The sequence below is a fragment of the Balaenoptera musculus genome, chromosome 6 (assembly GCF_009873245.2).
Source record: "Balaenoptera musculus isolate JJ_BM4_2016_0621 chromosome 6, mBalMus1.pri.v3, whole genome shotgun sequence".
NCBI lineage: Eukaryota > Metazoa > Chordata > Mammalia > Artiodactyla > Balaenopteridae > Balaenoptera > Balaenoptera musculus.
In genome coordinates this window covers 107,657,441-107,685,231 of record NC_045790.1, presented here as the reverse complement: position 1 = coordinate 107,685,231, position 27,791 = coordinate 107,657,441, and the positions used below count along the sequence as shown (strand labels likewise).

At 46.7% G+C, this 27,791-nt stretch overlaps 1 protein-coding gene across 5 annotated transcripts in view; it reads right to left on the bottom strand.

Moving 5' to 3' along the window:
* RALGPS1 (Ral GEF with PH domain and SH3 binding motif 1) overlaps positions 1-15,654 on the bottom strand; it is a 287,071-nt gene extending 271,417 nt beyond the window's left edge. For all 5 annotated transcript variants that reach the window (XM_036854415.1, XM_036854412.1, XM_036854416.1 and 2 more), the window contains exon 1: positions 15,476-15,654. The gene's annotated coding sequence lies outside the window, so the exon portion shown is untranslated. The remainder of the gene's footprint in view (positions 1-15,475) is intronic.
* Positions 15,655-27,791: the final 12,137 nt, after the last annotated feature.

Here is a 27,791-nt window from a genome sequence, read left to right as displayed (position 1 = left end):
GAAATAATTTTATATTTGAATGGTTCCACTCTGACTGCCAATCCTTTCCTACTCTGACTTGTCCATTCATGGGCTTTCATTTTGACTCATCTCTCAGTTACTGGAGCATGCCTTCCAGTGATTTTTTTCCCCCCAGGAATGGTGTGTGGGTGTGGCAAAAGCTACACTCAAGGTGTGTCCTTGTAAGACTGAAATGAATTTCCGTTACCATCAAATGTGAAATAAAACTTGGCTGAGTATGAAATTCTTGGGTCACAACCCTTCCCTCAAAACTCGATGAGTACTGCTCCACTGCCTCTGGCACCTGTGCTGTAGACAAGCCTGAGCCTAGCCTAGTTTTTTTTTTCTTGGATTTAAAGGTTCCTTCTACCAGAATGCTAATGGTATCCTCTCACTATCCTTGAAATCAAAACAAAAACAAAAAGCAAAAAAACTTCACCTGGATATTTGAAGTGTTAGCTAATTTTGTTACTTTTGCCTGGTTCATGATGAGCCCTTATAATTTATGGATTCAGGTCTTTCTTCGGTTCGGGAAAATTGAGGATTTGCTCTGGTCTCCAGTCTGGTCCATCATCCACATCTGCGGTCTCCTCTGTTGCTTTCCTGTCCCTTGTGAAATTGGCAGTTTGTCCTCCTCCTGACACCCTGAATTTCTGCAGTGCCACTAATTTCAGTGCTGGCATATGTGATTTATTTCCCCACATTCTTTAAGTCCACAAGCTCCTGCTTCACCTCAGTCTGTTGACTCATCATTTCGTCTTTCATAGCATCTATAGCTTCTCTGAGAGGACAAAGATGATGATGTTTGAAATTTACTTCAGTTTACTGAGTAAAAGTTTGGAAACTTCTGTCCCAAAGCCTGATCTTCTCTATTTTTTGCACCCTTGTTTATTTCCCTTTATACTGCTGGATCTTTTCAGTGGGTCCTCTCTAGTTTAATTTTTCTATTTGTTCATTCTTGAATGAGGACAGATAAGACCTGGCCTGACATTTATCCAAAAATAGTGCAGATGGGCTCCCCTTGGTCCCCTCTCCATTTACCCTGGTGGATTCAAAGCTAAGGTCCAACACCATCTCCATCACTCATCAACGGTGACCACTCTTTAGTTAACGTCTTCACTTCTTTTGCCTATTTCCTCTTGTATAAAACTGGAAAGTTGAGCTAATCTTCAAATGTCTTTTAGCTCCACATTTTTATAATACTTTTATACATCATCTAGGTTTAAAATTTCATTAGTTTGGAACCAATTGTCAAGGATTTTGCTAAATATACGTATAAACAAAAAATACCCTATTTCTTAAGAAAGATTCGCTGCACTCAATTTTGAATTAAGAAACTCACAAATATTAAGTTCAAGAAACAGACTTCATTTGATTATACATAAGAAGAAAGAGAATTATAAATAATTTACCAAGAGCTAGCAGAGTACATGCCCTAGGGATGTACTGGGTATGAAATGTGTACAAGAGGCAAAAGCTAAACACAAGCAACTGAGAGTAGCCTTTCTCTACCATTCCACCTCCCCACTGCACCTTCAGTCCTGTCTAAACACGGCACACCAGCTGGAAAGACTGTGCCGGCTGACCGAGTCATGGATGGGCCTGCCTTTCCACAGCCCACAGCCATTCTACAGGGTAGCGCTGACCGAGAGCTTCCCATTGCACACGCGTCTCCACGCGTCGTCCCATTTGATCCTGACAACACCTGTTGGGAGACTCAGTCCTCCGTGGTCTCTGGCACTCCAGCCTGTCTTGTTGGGAGTGCCAAGAACACAAGGTCCTGACCACCCTTTACCTAGGCCATTTCACAGGGTTGTGTTGCAGAGAGCAACCTTGAGAGATGCGATAATGTCTCCCTCAGGGACAAAGGGCAGCCTTGCTCACTGCCTGCCATAAAGCAGCAGGTTCCCCAGGCTTGTGTTTCTCAGGTGTGACACAAGGCACAGCATCCATCTGGGCCCACAGTGTCACCTCCATGGGACTTGGGGGAAGGGAAACTGACACACTAATGTTTATGCTGGTAATAAAGTCCTTTGTCTGACTCAGGAGTTATACATACCAAAAGATACTAAGTAGACAAGAAAGTTCTCCCTCCTAATTCCCCCTACTACCTGATCCAGTAACCTGCCTCTCCTAGATCTTACTACAGAATTCAATATACATCTTCCCACCTTTAACTCCATTTTTTTGTCCTTTACCTCAAACTCACCTAGAATCCACTGCAGTATGTGGTTAAGCTTATCAATTTTTTTCAGCATTGAAATCCAAATGCCCCAACATAATAATCATTCCTTCCCTTGCTTCTGTATAACTCCTGATATCTCATGAATTTAGCTCCTGGGTAAGTTACCAATGAACTGACTTCTTTTCCATTCATCTGTTTTCCTGCTTTTACCCAAGCGCCATGTGGGATTAATAAATTATTGCCTTATAATAAGTTTTGAAGGCTCAACCATTTATAGGCTCCACATCTGTTAAACGGGGCCAGTAATGGTGAGGCGGGTCCCCAATATCCATCCTCCTCTTCTTCAGTAATAGAACTTCTGGTTTTTAGGTGGACATACGGTTTCCCTGAATACAGGTTACATTTCCCAGCTTCCCTTACTGCCATGTGTGGCCATAAGACCAAGAGAAGGCCGATGGGATGCAAGAAGTGTCATGTGCAATTGCTGTAAAGTGGCCCTCAAAGGCTGCAGTGAAGATGCAAAAGCTAGAGTTCCAGCAGCCATTTCAGGCCATAAAGTGACCTTGGTCTTAGAAGCCATCCCCAAGATCACCTCACGGTGGAACAAGACAGAAGGAACCTGGGTCTCTGACCATGTAGGCTCAATACTCTGAGCTCATTACCCTCCTGACTTCTCACACATAAGACAGAAACTTCAATCTTATTTATGTCTTCATTATTCTGAGTTCTCTGTCATTCATACCCTAACCTACAGAAATGGCTCCCTCATAAAGAGAATGATAAAAGGTTATATGAGAATATGTATCACAATAGATACCCATTTTTATATTCCCCCAACAAAGGGGCAAGTGCTGTTTTTACACAGAGCAGGGAACTCAAACATTCGCTGAAACAAACAGACTCTGGAAGAATGAGGCCACTTCACTGCCTTAAAATTTTTTTTACCAATTTATTTTTCCAGATGAAGATCGCTATTTTATCAAGTTTTATAAAACGTATCATTGGAATTGCATTAAATCTTTACCAACATTTGGAGATATAGTATTGTCACTATTACTATGTTTAGACTTCCCTGGAAAGAGCCAGAAATTAATTGATTGATTGACTCATTGATTTTCATCCTATCAATTCAAAACATTTAATAAGAGTCTACTCTGTAATAAGCCTATTCATAAAAATGAGACTTTGTGGAGTTGACAGACCTTAGGTAAATAATCTTTCATGCCACCTCCCCCAGTGCCCACCAAACACTGAGGGAGGTGGAAGAGGTGGTGACAATCTCTATCATCACTAAAGACTAAGGCTAATGTGCTACTTTGTCCTCATCACCTCCAGCTGTTGATCCAGAATCCTCTTGCCTCGCTTCTTCACAGCCAATAACACTCCCCTGACCAAGGTTCCTGGGCCTGGGGCTTTTTCATCTTCTATCATGTAAACTTTCCTGTGATGCTCCATTGTCATCCTTATCCTCTCAGTGCTCCCGCCCATAGGTGATGTTCACATAGCTGACCCTGTTATTGCTGAAGTTCTTTATTTCACACACTTGCTATATGGGTGGGGTTTAGTCCAGTGGACATATCTGCAGAGGTCCTCAGCTGATGATGGTACCATCATCATCACTATTACTATTGCCATTTATTGAAGCAATATTCTGTGACAGATACTTTGGTAAGCACCTTACCCATAGGAATATACCACTTGGTCCTTACAATAATTCTCTAAGATGGGTATTGTTATCATTGGGTATTGTTTCAAGTGAGAAAACTGAGGCCCAAAGAGGTTAGATAACTTATCCAAGGACACACAGTCGATAAGAGAATCCTCCCTGGCTATGGCAGCAAGTCCTTGGGCAAAGGTGGGATTTGAACCCAGCTCAGTCTGACCCCCTACTCTCAACCATTTCTTTATGTTCCATCCCACAGAGCTGAACATGTTATGTTCTGTAAGGTACATGCACTCCCATCTATCCACCTGTTCCCTTCTCTTCGACTAAGCATTGGGGTTTCTCAACTCAACAAACATTAATCCCTTTTCTTCTTCCTTTCCTGAGGAACAAACGGCTTCATGCCAGGATGGCTGGCCCTGGTATTAAGGACAGCTACTTCCCTCCAGGTATCCCTGATCCTGTCTCACTGCTCCTCGGCTGTGGCTTTCAGCACCAGGGTCAGTGGTAAGCGGGTCTCTGCCTCTGTCCTACACCCCTAGGTCTTTGGGTTCAGGGTAATACTTACAAGAGACATGTTGGATCATAGATCAGTCTCCCACTGACTCTCTCAGATTAAAGGCTCTTCCCCAGGTTCTGTTAGCTGATCTGGGGCACTCTGTCCTACCAGGCGGATGGAGCTCCACTTTGGCAACTTGGGACCCTCCCTCCGCCAGCCGTCTGAGTAGATCTCAGGTACTCTAATAACTCTAAGACCTTACTTGTAAGTTCTGGAAATTCTACAGCAGGCTCTTCTCTGCTATCCAAGCTCCGGACACATGGGGGACCAAGGATGCACTCCCAAGTCACAGGGCTCCCACATCACATTGGTCCAGGCCCAGTGGTTTCTCACCTTCAGAACTTCCTCCCACACGTCTGGTAGCTGCCTTTCCTGGGATCTAGACACATCCCCTTCCCACTGAGGTTGCAGACCCACCCTGAACCCCAGAATGCCAGATGGGGCCCCAACTTTCCTGCTTCAGGAGCCAGAGATTTCAGTGCGAAGGGCCAGCAAGAGAAGGCAGGGGTGGATTTCTCGAGAAGGTTCTGAGAGAGGCTGAAGGGTTTAGAGGCTGGATGCAGAGCCTCCTCTGCAGAGTCTTTCACACACGGAAGCAAAGGTCACGAAAACGACCTCTCTCATGTGGAAATGGCTCCACTGTTAGGGAAAATAAGGGGGTTGCGGGGGGCACCAGAGCACTCAGCTTCCGGGGGGCAGGGGCAGAGGCCCTGCAGGGAGAGAGCTGGAGGGGATCCCACCCCCACCCATTTCCACACCATCACCTTCCTAGGTCACTCCTTCCTCACTGACCACCCCTCCTGCTCCTTCCCCAACTCTCCCACTGTGCCCCACCCCGCATGCTGGCTCCCCCAGCAGTCCAGCCAGGACCCTCTGCTCCCTACACATAACCTTGCTGAGTAACTCCCACCTCCCCAAGGGCCAAGCCTCTCTCTCCAGACCAGTGGGGCATCAGAACCACCTGTGAAAACCCTTCCACACACAGATGACCAGCCTCTCTCCCACAAACACCACGGAGGGTTCTGCTCTGGCTCAGACCTCTCTCTGAGCTCCAGGCTAGCAGGCCAGCTGCCGAGTGCTGTCCCACAGGCGTCCCAAACTCACAACACCCCCTCCCAACTCAACACTCCTCTCACGTTCCTTATCCTGTGACTGTCCGGCACCTCACATCACTAAGTGAGAAACCCTGGCACGGCCCGCCCTCCCTCCCATCCGCTAAATCTCCAAGGAGAGAGGCCTCTACCTCGGTTTCTCTCGAACCCACCTTCTCCTCTCCATCCCCATGGCTCCCTCACCCATCTCCCAAATGCCAGTCTCCTCCCATACCACCCATCCTCCACACCAGGAGTATAACTGGAGGAGCTTCTCTCCTCCTATAACTCTGGAACAAATCTCCACCGGCCACAGGATAACATCCGAACTCCTAAGCACTACCCGCGAGTCCCTCTGAGGACTGACCCCAAACCACCTTTCTGACCTGTTTCCTGCAACCCCACACAGCTCACCACACCTGAGCCACAGCATGCTCTCTCCTGCTTCTGGACCCCTGTCATCTGTTTCCCCTGCCTGTGTTCCCCTGCACCTGGGACACAGAACATCTATCTTTGAGATCCTGTGAGTCTGACTTGGTGCCATGAGCTTCCATTTCCACTACTTACCAGCCCCGACACAACATCATCGTCATTTATTTACTCCCATCTGTCGGCTGGTGGGCTCCTGAGGGCAAGGACTGCAGTGTCAGGCCCAGTTACACGCTCAGTAAGTGTTTACTTCATGAGTGAAACCACTAATGAGATCAAGGCGTTCTTCCACCCCCTCAAGAAGCAAAGGAAGCAACCAATTTTTAAAGCAATAAAAATAAGGCCAACTGCTATCTTGGAAACCATGGCAGGTAATGTTTCAGTAACAGATGCTTTTGATGATAGATGGGAGTTCTGAAAAAGAAGAGTCAGCAACAACAGACTCTGTCGGGCGTTTCCAGCACAGGTCAAGAAAGCAATGCCCTGACCACTGGGCCGTGAGCGCTGCAGAGGCCCCCTCACGCTCAGGGCTCTGACCACCCTGGCTGTGTGACTTCGTCAATTCACCACACCCTTGCCCCAACTGGAATCATGACACACGCAGTTGCCACCTCTTCACCTTGCTAACTCCAACTCCTCTTTCCTCTGGGAAGCTGTCTCTGACCATCCATCTGGTTTACAGCCTCTGAGCACCTTGTACTCTTCTTATGCAGCCCTTGTCAGTGCTGTAATTAATCTTTCGTACACTTATTTGTTACGGGTTTTGTAGTTATTTTTATACTTACTTAAGTTTACTACTAGACTGAGAGCCAAAAGACAGCAAGGACCAGACTTGTCTTTTTCCTCTACTGCAGCCCCACACTCGGCACAGTGCTAGCACTCAGCAGGCCCTGAACAAGGACTGGATGGATGCGAGGGTGGGTGGGTAGATGGATGGATGGACGGCGGATGGACAGATGGACGGGCAGGCAGGCAGGTCTGGAAGACAGGGAAGAACAAGGAATAAGGCTGCCTTTCGTGACTGGTACAATACTTTAATAACATCGAGCTCTCTTTACTCTGATGCAACCCTCGCAAAGCAACCTCAGATCTTAAAACTGGGGCTTTCCCACTAACGAAAGGATGCACACACACTGGGGATATTCCTATTTACTTGGAAAGCAGGTGTCAGAGCAAAGTGACACACTTGGCATTCTGGCTTCATACCCAGTAATCTTCCTATAATACCAGGCTGCTCTCTCTGTTCCACAAGTATACTGGCTATATTGATAAAAGTAGGTTCCAATAATCTCTCAGCCCCCTAACATCATGATGAAGCCCCCTAAGATCAATACGCATATTGCTAACAGACCACAAGAGGCACTGCCTTTTTTCAGCCAGCCACCATCACCGAATACCGGTGCTGGGCACCAAGTCAGGTGTTAGCTCCTCTTCCCCACAGTCACACTGTAGATTCAACAGGGGACCCTGAAGCCGCGGTTTTCATCAGAGATAAATGCTTCTTCATGGACATGGTTCTATGAGCAACGTTACATGACCGGCAGGCAGCTACTGAGAAACTGCAACATACAAATGGATGGGTTTTACAGGTGGAGAATCAGTACGCCTGAGTATGAAATCCTGGCAAAGTCCGCATCCTCATGTGGAGAGTAGGAAGAGTGGACTCAACGATCTCTAACCTTCAGTTCAGACTGACACTACAACTGATGAGCACAGAGGCCACCACAATGCTCGCTGCAAAAGAGCCCCGTGGCAGGTATACCCAGAGATAAATTAGAGAAATAGGCTAACTGAAGCAACCAGCATCTTTTGAAAACAGCAAAGTAATGCTACATATCAATCAGCAAGTAACTTCTAATCTTATCAAAAATCTTCCCAGAAAGAACAAATTCTAATCTTAGTTATCAACTAATCAGCACATGCATCAATCCCGTAACTTCGCTATTTATAAGAAAGATCAGGGTTTCCTGGTCCCTAGAATGAAAGCAGACCTTAAACTCATCACCCCAAACTGAACTCAACTCCTCAAATTCAATTATCAGGAACATTAAAACAACTAAAACCAAGAGAAACTATTACAAGTACCTTTGTCCATGAATCCCTGTTTCCCTATCTCACCTGTGATTCTTCCAATGTGTGTCAGAAACCACACCTCGAGACAGCCCGGGCTGTGAGAAAAGACACCTGAGGAGCCCTCTGCGTCTCCCATAGCTCCATCTTGGGCAACTCCTTCACCCTCTCTGAGCTTCCATTTTCTCCTCCGCACACCAAAGCCCGCCCCGCCTACCCTGCAGAATCATTATGAGGCTAAAGACACAGGTGTCAGAGACTTTGTAAAGTGTTGAAATACTTTATAATGAAGGGACCTCAGATCCAACAACCTTCTCATTTTATAGACTCAAATCAGTCACTGGGCACTCACCCTTTATTTCATTTGTCCATTTAACAAGCATTTATGTACTACTTGCTACGTGCCAGATGCTACGGCAGGCACTGAGGACAGGAATGTGAGCAAAGCCACAGACCATGGTGTGACGGGACTGCACACCCCGCACCGGCGAGCTGGACGTAACGAACAACAGTTACACCAGTTACACCGAAGAGCATGTCGTTACACCCGCGGGCCATGCAAACGATTTGGGTTTTTTCTAAGAGAAACCAGAAGCTACTGAAGGGATTTAGGCAGAGGGAACAACACACTCAGATCGTTCTGGCTGCCGGGTACTAGCCCTGGGCTAGGCCCTGAATACGGTGGGAAGAAGAAATGCAGACTTTGACTCTGCAAAGTCTGGTGGGGGAGTCACAGGAAGCCAAGGCTGCTACACGCCAGAGCAGGGCGTTGTGGGAGCCCCGTGGGAACACTCCTAAATGCCAGTGGCCTGAAAGTGCTGGAGATATGGTACCTAGAGAGAAGAAACAAAACAAAACACAGCTACAGGGAGGGCACAAAATAAGAAATATCTTAAAATAGTGAAAGTCACTAATTCCACATAACAGACTTTATTGCCACAAAAAGAGACACAGCAAATTCTCCTGAATTTATTAACTTGTTTTCCATAAATATTACTCAGAAATGTATCAAAAACACAGATTCCCCTTGACCTACTTATCAAGCTTACACAAGAGTGGGTGAGAATTACTGTATCCAATAAATACGAATTTAATTACATTCATTACTCTTTCTTTTGTCTCTAATAAGATGATTTTCAAAGAAACCTTTGACTGTTGAGGCCAAACATTTACATTTTCTTCTGATTACTCAAGTTAACTGTCTAACCTTAAAATAAAATCTGATAATAAAAATATTTAAATCCTAAAGAGGGAAAGTATAATGTTGCATAAGTTTATATTAAAGTCCCATTATTTACATGGAATCACAGAACAGTGAAATAGAAAGTACTTGGGAAACCAGCCTTCAGTTCCTGGACAGGTCTGAGACAAGGCCCACGCTTGGGGTGACTTCACCCTCCCCCTCACCAGCACCTACTGCTTTTGTGGGCGTCAAGGCTTGCGTGAGCAGTCCCAGTGCAGGCTGAGGACTGCCTGCCACCCTGGATGCTCCCACCAGCCCTCACCACCAAGCACCTCTGAGCTTTAATACATTCCTTGTGCAATAACTCACATAACTTTCAGAGGCAATAAGTTAATATCCCCTGCAAAAAAAACAAGCATCCTGACAGCCCTCTAACAATGGGTTAAGAGAAGATTATTCTAGCTCACGCTGACTGGATGCTCAAGAAGTGCAAGCACTATGCTAAGCCCTGTTCCTCATCATCTCCCTGCAGTCCTGTAAGAACCAGACAGAGGTAAGTACCATCACACTTCCTGTATTGATGAGGAAACAGAGGAGTGGTCACCTGCCCAAAGTCAAAGGGCTTGTGAGTAGGGTCAGGACACAAACCCACATAGGCCTGACTCCAGAGTCTGCTGTAAGTGCTGCCCTGTCCGCCTCTTTGACGCTCAGAAGACAAATCTCCTTCAAAGAACACAATGGATTTGAAAGCTCTGCAGAAAAACCAGGGAAGAATGTGCCTCTCCACGTCTTCATGGTCTCTGCTCTCCTCAGTAAGTGCAGGTGAGACAAGCCTGACTCATGCCTCCCTTTGGGGAAAAGCCCTGGAACTGATCCGTGCAGGGGGTCAAAGAGAAGGTGCTTGCGATGGTGCTGGGCTGGAACCACCTGTGAGAAGAGCTCATGCAAAAACAGGGGAGGAAACAACTGTGGGCCTGTAAGGAAAGTCCCAAGGACTCCTTGAGCACTCTGTGACTTCAGAGCTGGTTTCTCAGATACCTGGCCATCACCTTCACCACCAACTGGCACCGTCTACACTAGAACCTGGAGAAAACAGCCAAACAGGTGCTTCCTGGTGCTGCCCCAGCACCAAGGATAAACAAAAAGACAGTGAGCACTCTGTAAGCATCAGCTTCCCGTCAGGCACCACGCTAAGGAGCCCACGGCATTATTTCACTGAATCTTCAATGACAGCCCCCAGGAAGGTAACCCTGCCATCACCATTTTACAAATCAGTTAACTGAGACTAAGAGTGGGGAAGACACTTGCCCGAGGTCACAGAGGTTGTGTGTGGAGGAGCCAGAATTGGAACCCAGATCTGGCTCCAGAGTGTGAATCTGCTTGGCCACTTCACTTGGGGTCTTCTGTCACCGCCAATCCCCTCCTGGTCACATTCTGTTTGCACGTGATTCCTCCACCAACCATCCGCTCCCCAAGGGCAGGATGGAGCTCCTTCATCTCCACGTGCCCAGCACTCAGCAGAGGGCTTGGCCCAAAGCAGGAGCGCAGCAAGGCTGGTGGATGGATGCCCACAGGAAGGAAGTGGCCCCAGAAATGCCCCAGGATGCCCCTCACAGAAGCCAACCCAACCAACTCTCCCCATCCCTGATCAGAATCTACAGACCATCTACTCAGCCCCCTGAGGCCTGCTCCTCCGCAAGTCCACCTCAAGGGAAGGGTCAGCAGCCACACTTCTGGGGAAGGGGGAGGTGGGTTTCAGCAAGTATGAGCAGTTCATTTTCAGACTTGTCCTTCTTTCTGTTTCCCAATCTTGTCCTGGAGCATCTGGAGCAAATAATTCTTCCCTCTCCCACCCCTAAGACTTTGTAGAACAAGTATCACCACTCAGACCCAAAGCCTACAGCTATTATATGGCAAATGTGTGTCTCAGTCAGCACTCAAATACTTGGGGAATGAAGCAATAGAGTCCAGAGTCTGAGATTCACCAGTGACCTATCAATAAGAGTCTGTCAACATTCGGTAGCATGACTTGTCTGAGCAGAGGTCCATCACAATGTCCACCAAGAGCCTACCCTGGAGACTCAGAAGCAAAGAAAGCAGGAAACCTTCCCTGTGCAGGGAGGAGACACAGGCATAGAATAATGCATGCAATAGTGAGGCGCATGATCCGATCAAGGTATACACACAATGAAAGCCAAGGGAGCACAGACAGGAGTGGTCACTTGTAGAAGAACTGAGTAGATTTCACAGAGAAGGGAAAAGTTGAACTGAGAAGCCCTTCCCAAACCACCAAGGGAAAGTCATTGTTTCCTGCCTCCCTGAGCCCCATACTGCTCACCTCCCCACCGCTGAGCCCTGTTCTGTCATCAGTGACTTGTGTGCCTGTCTCTCTGCACAGTATGTGAGCACCTTGAGGGCAAGGACTTGGGCATTCTCCATGGCTCACCCTCAGGTGTCCAGTAAATATCTGCTAACAAAGAATAAGAGTCTAGTTTAGATTATTAATAACACAGCAGCTACCCCTTCTTGAGCATCTACCATGACCTATTACTGCAAGTACTTTGCATACATGATCTCATTTCTTCTACACAAAAACCCCAAAAGGCAGATCCTATTATCACCATCCATTTTACAGATAAGGAAACTGAAACGCAGAAAGATTAGGTAAATTGCCCCAAGTCATACAGCCAGTAAGTGACAGAGCCGGACTTTGAATCATGGGCTGAATGAAAAATCAGTTTTCAATTACTAGGGAACAAATCCCTTTTCCTTTCTCTTTCTGTGTCTGCCTTGCATCCAGATACATGGATTGCCCTTTAGTCTATTGTTCACTGGAACCAAAGCCATTTCTTTCCTAGAGAAAAACAAGGGCTATCTCTTGTTAGTCTTCTAAACAATGACTGCTAACCATTACTGAGTAAACATCATGGTGGGGTGGGGGAGAGTGGAGACACAAAATTGTGCTTAAGATATCAGTCAGAAACATCTATTAAGGAGGAGTTGTATGCACCAATTGGAACATTTTCCAATGTTGGAACAATTTCCAAATAGATCAATAAATAAAGGAGCAAGAGTATGTATAGGATGCTATTCTTTGTATAAAAGAAAAAATATATAACAAACAAGAAAATGGTAATAGTGGTTGCCACTAGGGAGAAGACTGGGAACTGGCAGCTTGAGGCAAGAAAGACACTTTACAATTTGTCCCCCTTGAACTACTTGCCTTTTTAAAACAAAATCCATGTGTGATTTTTTTTAATTCTTAAAAAAATAAGACAAAAACACCATTTAAGGAAATTCCTTATTGCCAGGCCTTTTCCAAATGCTCACATACATATGACTGCAACCATGAAAAAAACTTGTATGTTTATGAAAAACTGGGTGAACTTAATTTGTGGTGAAACAGGACTGTAAAACAACTTTTGTCTTTCATGTTGAGGTTCACTAATTTCACTATAAACTTGTTGCAACATTTTTTTTCTGCAATAAATAAAATGCACTTTGAAGGTGCAGATACGGCATACATATAAGCAGCAGAGATAATCTGCCACACACCTTCCTCTGAAAGTCCTTCATCTGTCCCTTCGACAAGTACTTAATGAGCACCTACTATGTGCCAGGCAAAGTGCTCAACAGGTATTTTTAAAAGAAGAACTAAACAACAGGTCACTAGCTTCCTCCCTCCTGCCTTTCGGGAAAACATGCCAATCAGAAGGCCAGAGCTAGGATCACTCTTGATGTTCACGTATTCTAACACCATCCTCACTCAGCTAAGAAAACTGAGGCCTGGACAGGGGAAGGGCTCTGATCAAGGTTACATAAGAAGCGAAGGCCTCAAAATTACTTGTCCTGCTCTCCTCACATGCGACATGCTGTTTTGTTGTGTTGAGAGATGGGCAGTCAAGGAGGGGCAGAAACATACCCTAACACTGACAACCTAATATATCAGGTGCTTTCACAGGTCTTGTCAAATTTATTCTTCATAACAACCTCTCAAGGTGGACATGATTACCCTCGTTTTACAACTAAGGAGATGAAAGCTCTGAGAAGCTAAGAAACTGGTATATAAGGCTTCAAACACGTATCTCTCTGACTTCCGAGCCAGAGCTCTTAACCTCCATGCTGAAAAGGAAAATCAGGTAGGCTGGAGCCATATCACAGAGAGCCCTGGATGCAAGATTTTGCATTAACGAAGTTTCTCTCTCAACCCTGGATGCTGTCACTCCGATACCACCAATCACAAAACCAGTCCCCTCATTACCCAACACATTTTCTGGCTCTTGTGTGCCACCAAGTTTGGGCTTTCCTTTTAACTCACAGAGCATGATGGTTACTCAGAGCACAGCAATCTCTGAGACATTTACATCATTTCTGCTGGGACAGAATGGGATAATTCACACATGCCGCTTTTAGAGCCTCTGGGTGCCTGCCACACAAGCACGGACCCCAGTAAGGACCCATCCCTTAGATGCCATCCCCATGATGCCACTGGGTCACCGCCCCACCAGGTGGTAGTGAGAGAGGCCAGCACCATGGAGGTTGATCCCCCAAAGTCCCACAGCATCTGAAGTGAAGAAAACTGCAGGCCAGTACAGGAGAAGCCTCCTCCTGCCTTCTTTTCTGTCCCTGCAACACAGGCAGCAGGAATTGGTCACACTGCTAGTGAGCAGAGGCGCTGCGCAATGAAAGGTCACACGCATGGGTATGGGACACCCTTCCAAACAGGAGGGAGCCCCATCACCTCGCTTTCTTCTCTCTGCCCGGTAGAAACCTAACAAAGTTCTGGCATTCCCCTCTTGTGGGTCTCTTCCTTCTGGCATGTGGTAAAATCAGTGTCATACTTGGGTGGGGAGGGGAAATTCCATAAGGCTCAAGTCTAAGCCTCATGCTCCAGTTCAGAGTCCTCACTGGGGTTGGGGTCTAAAGGTCAGCAAACAATGAAATGTTCCTGTGCTTTCCATCTGCCATTCTCCCCGCCACAGCCCCCTCAGAGGCCTCACAGCGAGCAGCAGTCAGCACCTCACCACAAACCTCATCCCAACCTCGAGCAAGAAAATGGTCCACCGATTAGAAATCCCCTCCTCTTTCGACCCTCAGTCTCCAAACACAATCTGCCCATCGGCACAGAGGCAGCAGACTCACAACTTTACCCGACGATGTGCCCGGCAGGCACTGTTCCATCCCATCCTCACAAGGCCCCTGAGAGGCACACAAGGCAGGTACCAGGATGCTCACTTTGCAAAGGAAGAAACAAAGCTCAGAGAGGTGAAAGACTCTCCAGGTAACGCAGAGGTAAAGGCTTCTGAACCCTCACTCCTGTTCTGCCCCCTCACCAGGCTGCCATTTCAGTCTTTTGGAGACGACCACTGTTAAGATTTGCAGCAGCATCTGGTACCAGGAGCCAGCAAGCCAGAACCCTTCAAGCTTCACACTAACTACTCTGCCAGCACACACATTTCTCAACAGCTGATGGAATGAAAGCCAACCGCCCCACCAATCTAGGAGACAGGAAAAGCCCCCGAGACTGAAAAACGGGGCGCCCCACTTAAGGGCACGGCGTGGCATGGGGGAAGCCGCCGGCCTAGTAACCAGGGAAGCTAAGACCCAAGTCCGACTCAGGAGACGCACAGGCAGGCCTAGCCGGCCCTTCTGGCCCAGCCGCAACCTCGAAGCCTCCAGAATCCTCAGCGAGCCCAAAGCTCCTGCTTCCACTCAAACTCCCTGGACAGCGGGGAGGGCGGCATTCCCTTTTCCCGCGACCACTCACCCTTTGCCCGCTTCTTACCTGGGGCCCCGCTTCCGGACCTGCAACCACTCGGGGCCCCGCCCCCCACCGCTGCAGGTCTCCCTAGCCCCGCCCCTTGCACCTGCGGTTTCCTCTGGTCTGGTCTCTCCGCCCGCTTTGGCCTCACCTCGCAGCCCCCTCCCCCGGTAAACCTGTGGTCCCACCCGGCCCCGCCCCCCGCACCTGCAGCCCCTTCGGCCCTTCCCGACTGCCTCCTCCAGCCCCGCCCCCCGCACCGGCGGCCTTTCCCCACCTCCACCCCCACACCCGCTGTACTCCATACCAAAACCCCCATCCCCACCACACACCTAAAGCCCCCGGCCCGGTCCCCGTGCCCGAGACCGCCGGACACTATCCCCACACCCCCCCGGCCCCGCCCCCTGCCCCGAGGCCCCTCCCCGGCCCAGCGGCCTCTCGGGGTCCCGCCCCGCACACCTGCAGCTCCCTCCGGCCCGGCCCTCAGGGCCCCGCCCCGCCCCGCCGGCCGCTCCTCTCACTGCCCGCTCTTACCGCCGCCGCAGTCCCGGCCGGTCACCTTGACGCGGGCCGCAGTGGCTGCCGCCGCCTCCTCATGGCCCTGGGAGTGGCCCAGGCGGCAGCGGCGCCTTCGCTCGGAGGCCGGGGCCGGGCCAAGCCGGGCCAGGGCCGGGCGCAGCTGGAGCGCGGACCGACGAGGGAGCGGAGCCGGCGCCCAGCCGCAGTAGGAACCGTCCGCTCCTGGGTCTGAGCGGCGGGCCGCTCAGCCAATCGGCGCGCGGCGCCAGACCAGTCTCCCCAACCAGCTCGTCGCAGAGGCGGAGACACGCAAATCGACCGGCTGGGCGCGCCAGTGCGCAGCCGCTGCAGCCCAGGTCGTCCCTGGCCTCGGCCTCCGCTGCAGCCCTCAGACGCGGTCTCCGCCTGCAAGGATGCTCAGCTGCCCGCACACCCTCTTCAGCGCCCCGCCACGCCCATCCCCTTCCTAGAAGTAGCAGCGCATCTTATTCCCCATACATCCTTCCAGGCCTCATACAATTTACCCTTGAAACCTCTACCTAGGATTTATTTGTTTTCAACAAAAAATGGTTTTGTGAGAAACATCACCGTAATGCCCATTCTTTACAACTCGGAGGTAGGCACAGAACACAGAACGTCAGAAACCTTCGAGAGCCTCGGGTCCAGCCCATTTATTTTACAGCTGGGCAAAATTAAGCCCCTCGAGGTAAAGGGACGTGCCCAAGACCACACAAGTGCAAAGCTGAGAAATGAGATTGTCTCTTGTCTCTCTGCTCTCAGATTCTTTACTCTGCCACGCACGATGAGGTGAGCAAAAAGGTTAAGTCATTTGATTAAAGTCGCAGAGGTAAGTTGCAAAGACAGTTGAAGCCAGTTCTGTGAAGCCCTGTAAGTCAGAACCACAGAATATCTCTGTTCGGCCTCCCACAGAAAGGAGGCCCTATGTCCTGCGTTACTCTGAATGACTCTTGGACACACAGACAAGTAGAACGTCATTTTGACAATTTTCAAATTCATTTTGCAGTAACATCAGCGTATGGAAAGATTCGGTTACTGTCTTCCCAAAGCTTATGGAAGAAAAAGAAACAAAAAGAAAAGAAATAGAGTCAGTGGAAATTAAACCATTTCTAAGTCTTCAGGAGTCTCTGAGGGAAATTTCTGCCATGTTGCATTAAGAAAGAATAATCATCAAAGAAGATACTTAGCTATTTTACTTAAAGAGAACAAGAGACAATGTAATGCAATGGTTCATTCTGCTCCGAGCCTCTGGATTCAGAAATGCACAGGGTGGGTGTTGAGTGCAGACTCTGGGGACTTTTGACTGCCTGAATCCAAACTCTGCTTCTGCCACCAGCAAGCTGTGTGTAAGTAAGCAAGTTATTTAACATCTCTGTGCCTCAGTTTCTTTATTGAAAAATAAATATGCTGAAAATAGCACCCTCTTCAGAAAGGCTGCTGGGAGCGTTCAATGAGGTGACACATGGAAGAAGGCCTAGTACCTAACAGGAGCTCAATAAACATTAGCTATTGTTATTTCTACCTGTGTGACTTAGGGCAAGCATGGAAGTTCAGCACAGTGCGTGTAATATATACTTGCTAAATGACATCTCTTATTTTTAATATGCTCATGCATACCTTCTAAGTTTTCTTCAATGAAAATAGATTCTTTTGTAATATATCAAAAAGTTATTGTAAACCCAATTTTAAAATGAGAAAAGGATCTGAATAGTTATCCAAAGATCTACAAATGCCAATAAGCACATGGAAAGATGCTCAATGTCGTTAGCCACCATCAAATGCAAATCAAAACCACAATAAGATACCACTTCACACCCATTAGGATGGCCATAGCAAATAAGATGGGCAATAACAAGGGTTGGTGAGGAGATGGAGAAATTGGAACCCTCAGACACTGCTAGTGGGAATGTAAAATGGTGCAACCGCTTTGGAAAATAGTACCTTAAAAGTTAAGCATAGGGTTACCATGTGATCCAAGAATTCCTAGGTATATGCCCAAGAGAAATGAAGACATATGTCCATATAAAAAACTGGTACACAAATGTTCACAATATCCAAAAAGTGGAAATAACCCAGTGTCCATCAGCTGATAAATGCATAAATAAAATATGGTATATCCATACAATGGAATATAAAAAGAAATGAAGTACTAATGCATGCAATAACATGGATGAACCTTGAAAACATGCTAAGTGAAAAAGCCAGATCACATATGATTCCATTTATATAAAATGTCCAGAATAGGCAAATCTATATATAGAGAGAGTAGATTAGTGGTTGTCTAGGGCTGGGAAGATGCAAGAATTGGGAGTAATGGCTAAGGCATGTGGACTTTCTTTTTGAGATAATGAAAATATTCTAAAATTGGTGATTGCACAACTCTGTGAATATACTGAAAGCCATTGCATTGTACACTTTTAATGGGTGAATTAAATAGTGTATGAATTCATCTCAATAAAGCTGTTTTTAAAAGTTATCAGAAAGTCTGATCAGTCATGTCACTCCCATGCTCAAACATTGTGTAACAGGATGTGGAGAGGATCTTAGCTGCATCTGCTAGGGTTCAGATCACCCACAGTGAAAGTGTGATGTGCTGGTGGAATGGGCCAACTCTAAATGAGGGGAAGGAACTTTTGAGCCAGGGGAGGAAAGGAGGGCTGGAAAAGTCACCAAGGCCAGGCCAGCTGCCTCCGCATAGGCTTGTATTTCATGGAGAACCAAGCTTTGAGACAGTTCAAGGAGATGTTTTCATTAGAGATGCTGATCAACAAGGAAGCTGTGGTAAACAGACTCTAAGGTGGCCCCCGTAATCCTCACCTCCCAATGTCTATGGGCTTGTGTGATCCCCTTCCCTGAGTGTGGGCAGGACCTGACTTGCTTCTAACCAGCAGAATAAGGCAAAGATTTTAGGTTGTATGTGATTATGTTACATAAGTTGTAACCCATCTAGCTAGGAGACTCTCTCTTGCTGGCTTTGAGGATATAAACAGCCATGTTGTAAGCTGCCCTGTGGAGAAGATCACCCAGCAAGGAGCTGAGAGTAACCTGCAGCCAACAGCCATCAAGAAACTGGGGCCCTCAGTCCAGCAGCCTGCAAGGAACTGAATGGTGCCAATAATCATGTGAGCTCAGAAGCAGATCCTTACCCAGTCAAGCCTCAGATGAGACTGCAGCCCCCGCCAACATGTTGATTACATCCTTGTGAGACCCTGAAGCAGAGGACCCAGCTAACCTGTGCCAGACTCCTGACCCACAGAAATGTTGACTGACTAAGCCACTGCCCAGCAGGCAAAGAGGATGCCCTCCTGGTGGAACACAGAAAGTCCCCGGAACAAGGTGGTGGCTCAAATGCTAATGATTTCACTGGCGGTGACCTGGGTGGTGATATTTATCCCCGTGGAGGAGGATACTGTGGTTGGTGCTATGAGGCCAGTGTTTGAAAAACATGGGGAGGATAATGCCTACAAAGACAGAGGAAGTTAGATGGCTGGCTAAAGCTATGTTTTATTACAGAAGGATGATGAGAGACCGAGAGCTGTTCAGGAGCAGTTAATGGCTAAGTGTGAGAGCCAGAGAGTTCTGGAGGTAGCTTACAAAGAGGCTCTCCTCACCTATGTAGTGGAAGGACAGACACAATGAGTGGCAGGCTGAAAACCTGACTATTAGAGTCTAGAGCTCCAGAGATATTTGCTCAGCCAAGGCAAGTCTGTTTGGTGAAGGTCAGAGCCCTGGTGGTGAAAACCTAGGACTCTAAGTAATGGAATGGAGACATCTGGATGGATGTTCCTGGGGATGTTGACTCTGCAGCATGCACCCCAAGCTCCTCTGGGCTTGCACACTTTTCTTTATTAAGAACCGGAGCTACCACTGTGCTGGCAGGTGCTACAGAAGCCCTTCCCCACAGACAACAGGTGTCCCTACCTGCAGTGCTGCCCCTACCTCTTCTCCAGGTGGCCGGGCTGGTAACTAGGGTGAAATCTCAGCATAACCTGGCTGTTGATGCCCAGGGCCTGATAAGGAAAAAAATAGGCTATATACCTGAAGAATGGAAGAATTAGCCAGTATTTACTGGCAGAAGCCAGGGGAGTACCCCTGGGGTTGAATTTTGAGGGTGCTTGATCAAGGAAGCTGGAATGTAAGACTAGATAAGCAAGAATTCATTGACTTGGGGATACTTCCTCAGGACATGGGATTTAACACCCTAGCAAGGACTCCAGCTGCTGGAGTGGCTCTTAGAAGCCTGGAAAGAAGCAATGGCCAATTCTCCGTGAAGTGGAAATACCTAATTGCCCTGGAAGATGGTAGAAAAAGTGGCCATGCTGAAATGGTCATACAGTCGACCTTCATTATTCATGTTTCCATATATGTGAATTAGCCTAGTGCTAAAATTTATTTGCAATCCAAAAATCAACATTCCCAGCACTGTCAAGGTCATTTACAGACAGGTAAAAATTTGAGTCACCCAATGTGTGTCCAGGCAGAGGTCAAACGAGGTGACACTCTGCCTTCTTGTTTCGAGCTCACACTGTAAACAACTGTCTTTTTCATGATCTATTTAGTGCCACATTTTTCACATTTTTGTACTTTTTCTTGGTGATTTTGCTGTTTAAAATGGCCCCCAGGCATAGTGCTGAAGTGCTGTCCAGGGTTCTAAGCACATCTCAGTAAGATGTGCTTTACTGAGAAAGTGCATGTGTTAGATGAACTAGGTTCAGGCATGAGTTACAGAGCTGCTGGTCATGAGTTCCGTGTGAAAAGATCACCAGTATGTATCACGTAAGGTGTTTTTAAACAGAAACACACATAAAACAAGGGTATGTATTGATTGGTTGGCAAAAATGTTGTGACCAGTGACTCAAAAGAACCTAACCCTGTATTTCCCCTAGGAGCAATGGTTCAGTATTCACTAACTTAGTGTTCTCAGCGACTTTATAGGGCATAATTCCTGAGTCATATAATAATGAGTCAAATAATGAGTCAACTCTACCTCTCATTGGTAGAGTCTAACTAGTAACCCTTCTGGCAAGGAATGCTGGGAAATGTAGTTCTCCTAAGCGTCCAGACCTTGAGATACATGGGAGGGTATAGAAGAAACAGGGAATGGTTCTAAGCTGCTACAGACAAGCCAGTACAAATATGTTAAACCATTAAACATTAAAGAAATGTTAATGGTTGCCCCAAGGTTTACAATATATATCTTTAGTTAATCAGATCCTATCTTCAAATAATATCATTTCTCATGGAGTATAAGGACCTTATTACCCTGAGGAAACATAAAATGATGGAAGGAAGTAGCGCCTGTTCCCAGGGCTGAAGGGACAAAGGAAAGTAAGAGTTCTGATCACCAATTCCACGGTGTGGGAGGGGGCATGGTTTTCCCCACACCAACTGGCAATTCTCCAACACCATTTGGGTGTCCTATAGTTCAACTCAATTCTGATTCTGTCTATCCAGAGACAGCATCAAATTCCACAGGTTAAGGGCTCAGTCCCACAGGAATGTCTCTGACTTCAGCCACCAGTCGAAAGTCCAGCTTGTTACCTGCTTCTGACCAACTGGCTATAAATCAGAGGTTCCCACAACCCCCTCCTTGGGCTTGATTAATTTGCTAGAGTGGCTCACAAGAACTCAGTAAACTGGTTTACTCAAGAGATTACCAGTTTATTTTGAAAGATATTAAAGGAGAGGGATCAATAACCAGTTGAAGAGATTCAGAGGGCAAGGTTCTGAGCAATGGAATTTCTGTCCTCATGGAGTTTCAGGCCTGGCATGGTGGCACATGGAAGCTTTCTAGTTTACCAACCTGGAAGCTCTCTGAACCCCATCCTTTTGGGTTTTTATGGAGTCTTCATTACATCAGCACCATGGATTAAATCATTGGCCATTGGTGATTGATTCAGCCTCCTGCCCTTCTTTCTTCCCCAGAGGTCTCGGGGGTGGCACTAAAAGTTCCAACCCTCTATTCATTGGTTCCCCTGGCAGTCAGCTCCCCCCATATTTGGGGGATCCCCAAAAGTCACCTCATTAACACACCAGTTGAAAGGGGCTCATTATGATAACATGATACCCATTTCATCGTTAAGGCTCTGAAGCATTTTTTTCCCCCAGGAACTGAGGATGCAATACCACATATTTTAACAAAAGATGCTGCCCTTGCTCTAACTGCTTAGAAAATTCTAGGGTTTGGGGAGCTGTGAGCCAGGAACCATGAATGAAGACCAAATATATATAAGAAATATATATTTGGTCATCTGAATGACCAAATATATATTTCTTATAAATCACCTATCACAGAAAGGTTATCAGAACCTAAAAGTTCAGAAAAAAAAAGCCCAATGAAGCTGATCCACAGAATCATGAGGAAATGAACTGGTTATTCTTCTCAAGCACTAAGTTTTGGGATGGTTTGTTAGGTGGCAATAGATTACTGATACAAATATCTTCACACTCTGTGAACATTCTGAGAGGTCAATCCGCATATCTCTTCCCAAAGCCCTCTTGTGACCATCTTCCAGTCCTTTTCTTTCCAAATCCCTGACCATCTACCCAGACAATTAGCCATTGCCCTGCCCATGAATCTATATATACCTGCACTTCTGGTCATCTTTCAGTCAACAAAAATGGACAACCAAATGCATTGCCCACCAGGAGGATTTCTCTTTTCACCATCTCTTGCATGGGGCTGAGATTTTTTTCAGCGGTCGTTTCTAGTAGGTGCCAGCACAGGTGGAGGTTGAAGCTCTAAGTTTAGATTGAGGTAGAGGAGGCCATACAGCAGGAGTAGGTGTTACGGGTATGGAGTCACATGTTCATACAACGTATGAATAGTACCTCCTGGACATTCTTGCATCCAATCTCATATACCATTTCTACTTGATGATTGCTGCTGCCCAAACTTTTGGCTCAGTGGGTCAGATAATGTCCAGTTCTTCAAGGGCAGCTCGGTAATATGGTGACTCAGTGCTCCAGTATTAGGAAATGGAGATATAAAAAAAAATGTTTAATGCAGATAATAAATAATAGTACCCACCTCACAGAGTTGTTCTGAGGACTCAAGGAAATAATGCATGAATAGTGCTTAATATATTGTCTGGCACCTAATGTTTAACAAATGTTTAGTAAGTGTTTAATAAATGGCAGCCATCATTGATTGGTACATCCATAGTAGTATAGTAGTAGCTTCCCATGTAGGTCTGCTGAAAATTAATGTGCCAAACATGTCACATTTTAGCATACCATTTATGTCTCATTGAAATATAATATAGTAGCACCCTAGTTCTAGACATCAGTCTTTACACTTAGTGACTGTAAGTCAGTGGTAGATTCAGACCCATTTTCCCTGTGTTCCAAAGTCAGATTTCTAGGTGGATCAGTCTGAGGGCTGGCCCCAGACCCTGGTGAAGTCCCCAAGGCCATCTACCCTGGGAGCCAATTGGCTGACTTTCCCTTGATACAAACCTCAACCTCTTCAGCAATCTTCTCTATGAAAAAGCCTTTCAACTTTGGCATTTCTGTAATAGACACTCCAGAAATATTCATTGAATTGAGTTCTACTGCCTCCCCATGGCCATGGGGTAAAATCCAAATTTCTTAGCTTGAAATAAAATATACCTGAACATCTGGCTCCCTATCCACCCTCATCTCCTAATTGCTAGCATTCATAAAGCATTTACTATGTTTCAACTCATTAAATACATGATCTCATTCAATAAACATAGATATCTATAGGTATTCAATATAGAGGCCATTATGTATGTTATTATTGAATGTAATATCATATGTCATATATACATGTGTATACTTTAAGTAGTCTCACACAACATATGGTCTTTTGTAAGTTGCTTTCCCACACTCAACAATATGTTGTGGATATTTCTCCATGCCTTAAAGGTTTTATGCATTTATATCATCATTTTAGATGATTCCCTACAATAGCATTGTAGGAATGTATCAGATTTACTGATGGACGTTATAAGGGCTTACAACTTTTCAATATTATAATCAACACTGGGATGAATAAATTTGTACATCTTCTGTTATTTGTTAGACTATCTTGTTAGGTTAAATTCTTAAAAGTAGTACCACTGTGTGAAAGGGAATATGCATTTAAATTTTTGAAGCATGGTACCAATCTACCTTCCAGAGATGTTATACCAACTTATAAACCCAACATCAGGTGTGAGTGCCCAATTTTCCCTCACCCTCATCAATGCTGGGTATTGCCAACTGAATAAATAGAAAAATGGTCTCTTGTTATTGCTTTGATTGCTTTCTGCAGAGATAAAGTATCTTTACCATGTACTTATTAGCCTTGAGTATTTCTTCTGGGAATTGCTTCTTTAGGTCCTTTCCCTTTTTAGAAGTGGACCATTCATCTTTTCCTTATTAATTTTAAAAAGCTCTTGTACTGGGACTTCCCTGGTGGCGCAGTGGTTAAGAATCCACATGCAAATGCAGGGGACATGGGTTCAAGCTCTGGTCCGGGAAGATCCCACATACCGTGGAGCAACTAAGCCCGTGTGCCACAACTACTGAGCCCGTGAGCCACAACTACTGAAGCCCACGTGCCTAGAGCCCGTGCTCCACAACAAGAGAAGCTGCCGCAGTGAGAAGCCAGCTCACCACAACGAAGAGAAGCCCCTGCTCGTTTCAACTAGAGAAAGCCTGCGTGCAGCAACGAAGACCCAACGCAGCCAAAAATAAATAAATTTATAAAGAAAAAAAGCTCTTGTACTATATGTTGCAAAGTTTTTTTCTTGTGTGTGTGTTTTTTTTTTGTTTTGTTGTTTTGCTTTTGCTGAACATGTTTTACATTGTATATAGTCAAACCTATTTTTTCCCTTAGGATTTTTTCTATTTGGTCTTATCCTTAAGAAGATCTTCCCCGCTGCAAAAGCAAATAATCCATCACCTTTTTTTTTAATTAGTTTTTTTCATGGTTTCATTTTTCTACAATTAACTATTTAATTCACCTGAATTTTGCTTCATGGTCTTTTTTTAAAAAATATTTATGTGTTTATTTATTTATTTGGCTGTGCCAGGTCTTAGTTGCGGTACACGGGATCTTCATTGCTACATGCAGGATTCTTTAGTTGTGGCATGCAGGATCTTTTAGATGCAGCACGTGGGATCTAGTTCCCTGAGCAGGGATCAAACCCGGGCCCCCTGCATTGGGAGCGTGGAGTCTTAGCCACTGGACCAGCAGGAAGTCCCTGCTTCATGGTCTTGCCCCCTCTTCACTTAGCTGGGCCTCCTCCCTCCAGCAGGATATAGGTTCTCAAGGGAACTCAAAACTAGTCACAGGCCTTAAAGCTGAGGTCTCTATTTACAGGATGTGTCCACTGGCTCCAGCCAATGAATGCAATTTATATCCAATGCAGAACCAGCAGCATTTCAATGGTTTTTCACGGTGCACCAGGGCTGGCAAAGGCTCATGACAATGTAATCCTTTTCAGAGACAGTAGGAAGGCGTGGTGTCCTGGAATCAAGGTTAGGCCACCTGAGTTCTGCCATCCAGAGCCTGAGAGAGTGGTCATCTTAGTGCCCAGGACAAAGGTACAGGATACCCTGTCCTGGGTCCTCTGGCCTCCTAGAGTTCTCAGGGTTACCAGACCCTGTCGCTGGCTCTCTCAGGGGGATCAATGAGGCCCCAGCTATCCACACAGAGCCCCCAGGAAGGACGCCATTAAATTCTTTCCATCTGGGCTTAGACCATTATATCCAGATAGCAACTGACACTTTATAAAGGGAAACATTTCCACAAGGAAAATCTTAAGTAGAGAGGCGCTGGGCTTACCTTCAGAGTGGAAGTCTCCAGTCCTTACAGGGACTTCAGCTGGTCATCCCCTGACTGCAGTTGGACGTGGGGCCTTTTAACAGAGCATGGTGACAGGAGGTCCCTGGAGCCCCATTCTGGGGAAAGAGGGACCATGCAGTGGAGGGAAAGAAGGGAACAAGCAGTTTAGTTACTGAACACCAATAACATTCCCATTTCGCCACCAGCCTGGCCAGGGTCCAGCAGGGAGGAAGGAGTGCATGAGGTCCCAGTGAGGGGATGCAGTTTTGCTGAAAGGGCAAAAAGGAAGTGGAATGAAATCAGCAATCGGCCCGTGCTTTCCCTCCCAAGGATGAGACGCGCAAGACAGGAATCCCTTCGCCCGGCTGAATTAGCACCAGCACCTGTGAGGTTCAGAAAGCCTCAGCACCCACCCCCGGAGACTCAGTGATCACAGTGAGAGGAAACCCTCAAAGGGAATGGTGTGAGGCCTCCGAGGAAATTCAGATGCAAAAGTCCAGCCTCAGAGCCCAGATCTCCAAAATGAAAGGTGGCTTTTGATTCTCACATTAATATTTGGAGAAGTAAATGGAGAGAGTGAAGGAGCTGAGGGGTAAAACAAAAATACAACAAAAAAAAAACCCTGAAAATCGCTCCAGGGAACCAGATGTGTGATGAATGGAACGTCTGGCAGAGATAGGCTAGTTAAAATAACAGTCACACAAAAGCAATTCTCTTGCCAAAGACGTGTTCTTCCAAGTTATAGATTGCTCAGATCCAACAAAATTCTGTCAGAAACATGCCTCCTGATAATATCTGTTAAAGCCCTGAAGCGGAGGGAGGTGGGCAGACAGAAAGAGGAAGGATGTCCCCATGGCCTAGGCTCTAGAGGGAATAGCTTAGAGTCACATTCAGCCTAGAGAAGCCCAAAGAGAGGGTGGAGGGAGTCGGGAATGCTGTGGTCCTTGGGGTAGAACAGAGAGCTAAGGGGCCAACTCCAGCGAGGCAGTTTTGGAGCTCAGGATAAGGAAGGACTTTCTATCATGGAAAGCTGTCAAAGCGGAGTCCCCTGGGAGGCAGCCAGTTTCCACAAGCAAGTAGAAACTGGAGATTAATTACAAGGACTAGGGTAGGGAGTCCTAGCACTGGGAGGCGGGGAGTAGATGGCCTGGGAGGGCCCTTCCCATTCTTGGGAGAGTGCAAGTGTCTCGAGCGCTCTGGGGAATGGGGCAGAATTCAAAATGACTTATCCTCTGATTTGCCCTTTTTTTTTGGCCGTGCCACGTGGCATGCGGGATCTTAGTTCCCTGACCAGGGATCAAACCCGTGCCCCGTGCAGTGGAAGCGTGGAGTCCTAACCACTGGATGGCCAGGGAATTTCCTCTGATTTGCACATTTTAAACACACACACACACACACACACACACACACACACACACACACACACACGGCACCTGAGGGAGCTGCAAGCAAACTTGCATTATCCATTCTAGCTCAGAGGCCCGGGCTATGCGCAGCCACTAGTGGGGTCCAGGGGAGCCCAGGGAAGGACAACAGGGCAAATCTTGCATCGGGACACAAAGAAGAGGGCCCAAGGGCTGATCAGAGTGCCAAGGCTGAGGCCAAAAGGGATGAAGACATGTTTTGAGTGCGGGGGCCTCACTGCCTCCACAGCAAAGCGAGATGGGCTTGTCTGCGTAGCCTGAGGGGGCAGCCTGACCAGCAGCGACATCTAGCTAGCTGCCCTGAAGGGTCATGTCAATAGCCACTAGAAGCCCAGCCAGACTGCCCTAAAGGCCAAGCTCCTTTAGGGCAAAGGCAGGAACAAGAGAAGCCCTAGTAAGCAACCTCTTTGAAAGATGACGGGCGGGGCACCTGTTTGCTGTCTGAGTTGGAAAGAGACACAGCTCTGTCCCTGCAGACTCAGGCAGGTTGCCCTGTGGGTGACTGCGTTATAACCCACTGTTAATTTAAACATATACCTCCCCCCACTGCCACTTTAGAATAATAGCACATTCTTGACCAATGAAAGCTAGAGCAGCAAGCTTTATTGTACATCTTCCGTCAGGCACAGCAATCACCCAGTGAGAGCTCCACCACACTACCCCAAGTTGATGCGTTCCGCAACATTAGTTTCCTTTGAGGTGGCCTCTTTCTGCCATTTACTTTGTGTTCTGAAGTTTGGAGCCCCACTTGCTGACAAAAGTTATGCAAGCTAGGCCTGCCGTGCAGAACAAAAGGAAAACATCACAGAGATATTTAATTATGAGTCACTGAGGCTTCAGGGGTTTTCAAGGAAATGGTCCGGGGATTGGTTGGTGGTTGCTGACACTGTAAAGGACATCACAGACACCCCTGCAGCCAGGTGGGGATAATTATGAATTATAATGGGAAGAAAGCAAAGCGAGCACAGATCATGACTTAGGACAAATGAAGAGCCAGCTACTGCCAATGGCCTTTGCCAGCAAAGCGGCTCAATGCGGTCTACACCATATCTGCTCCAATTCAGTTTATCTGCTTCAGGTAGTGTTCCCATTT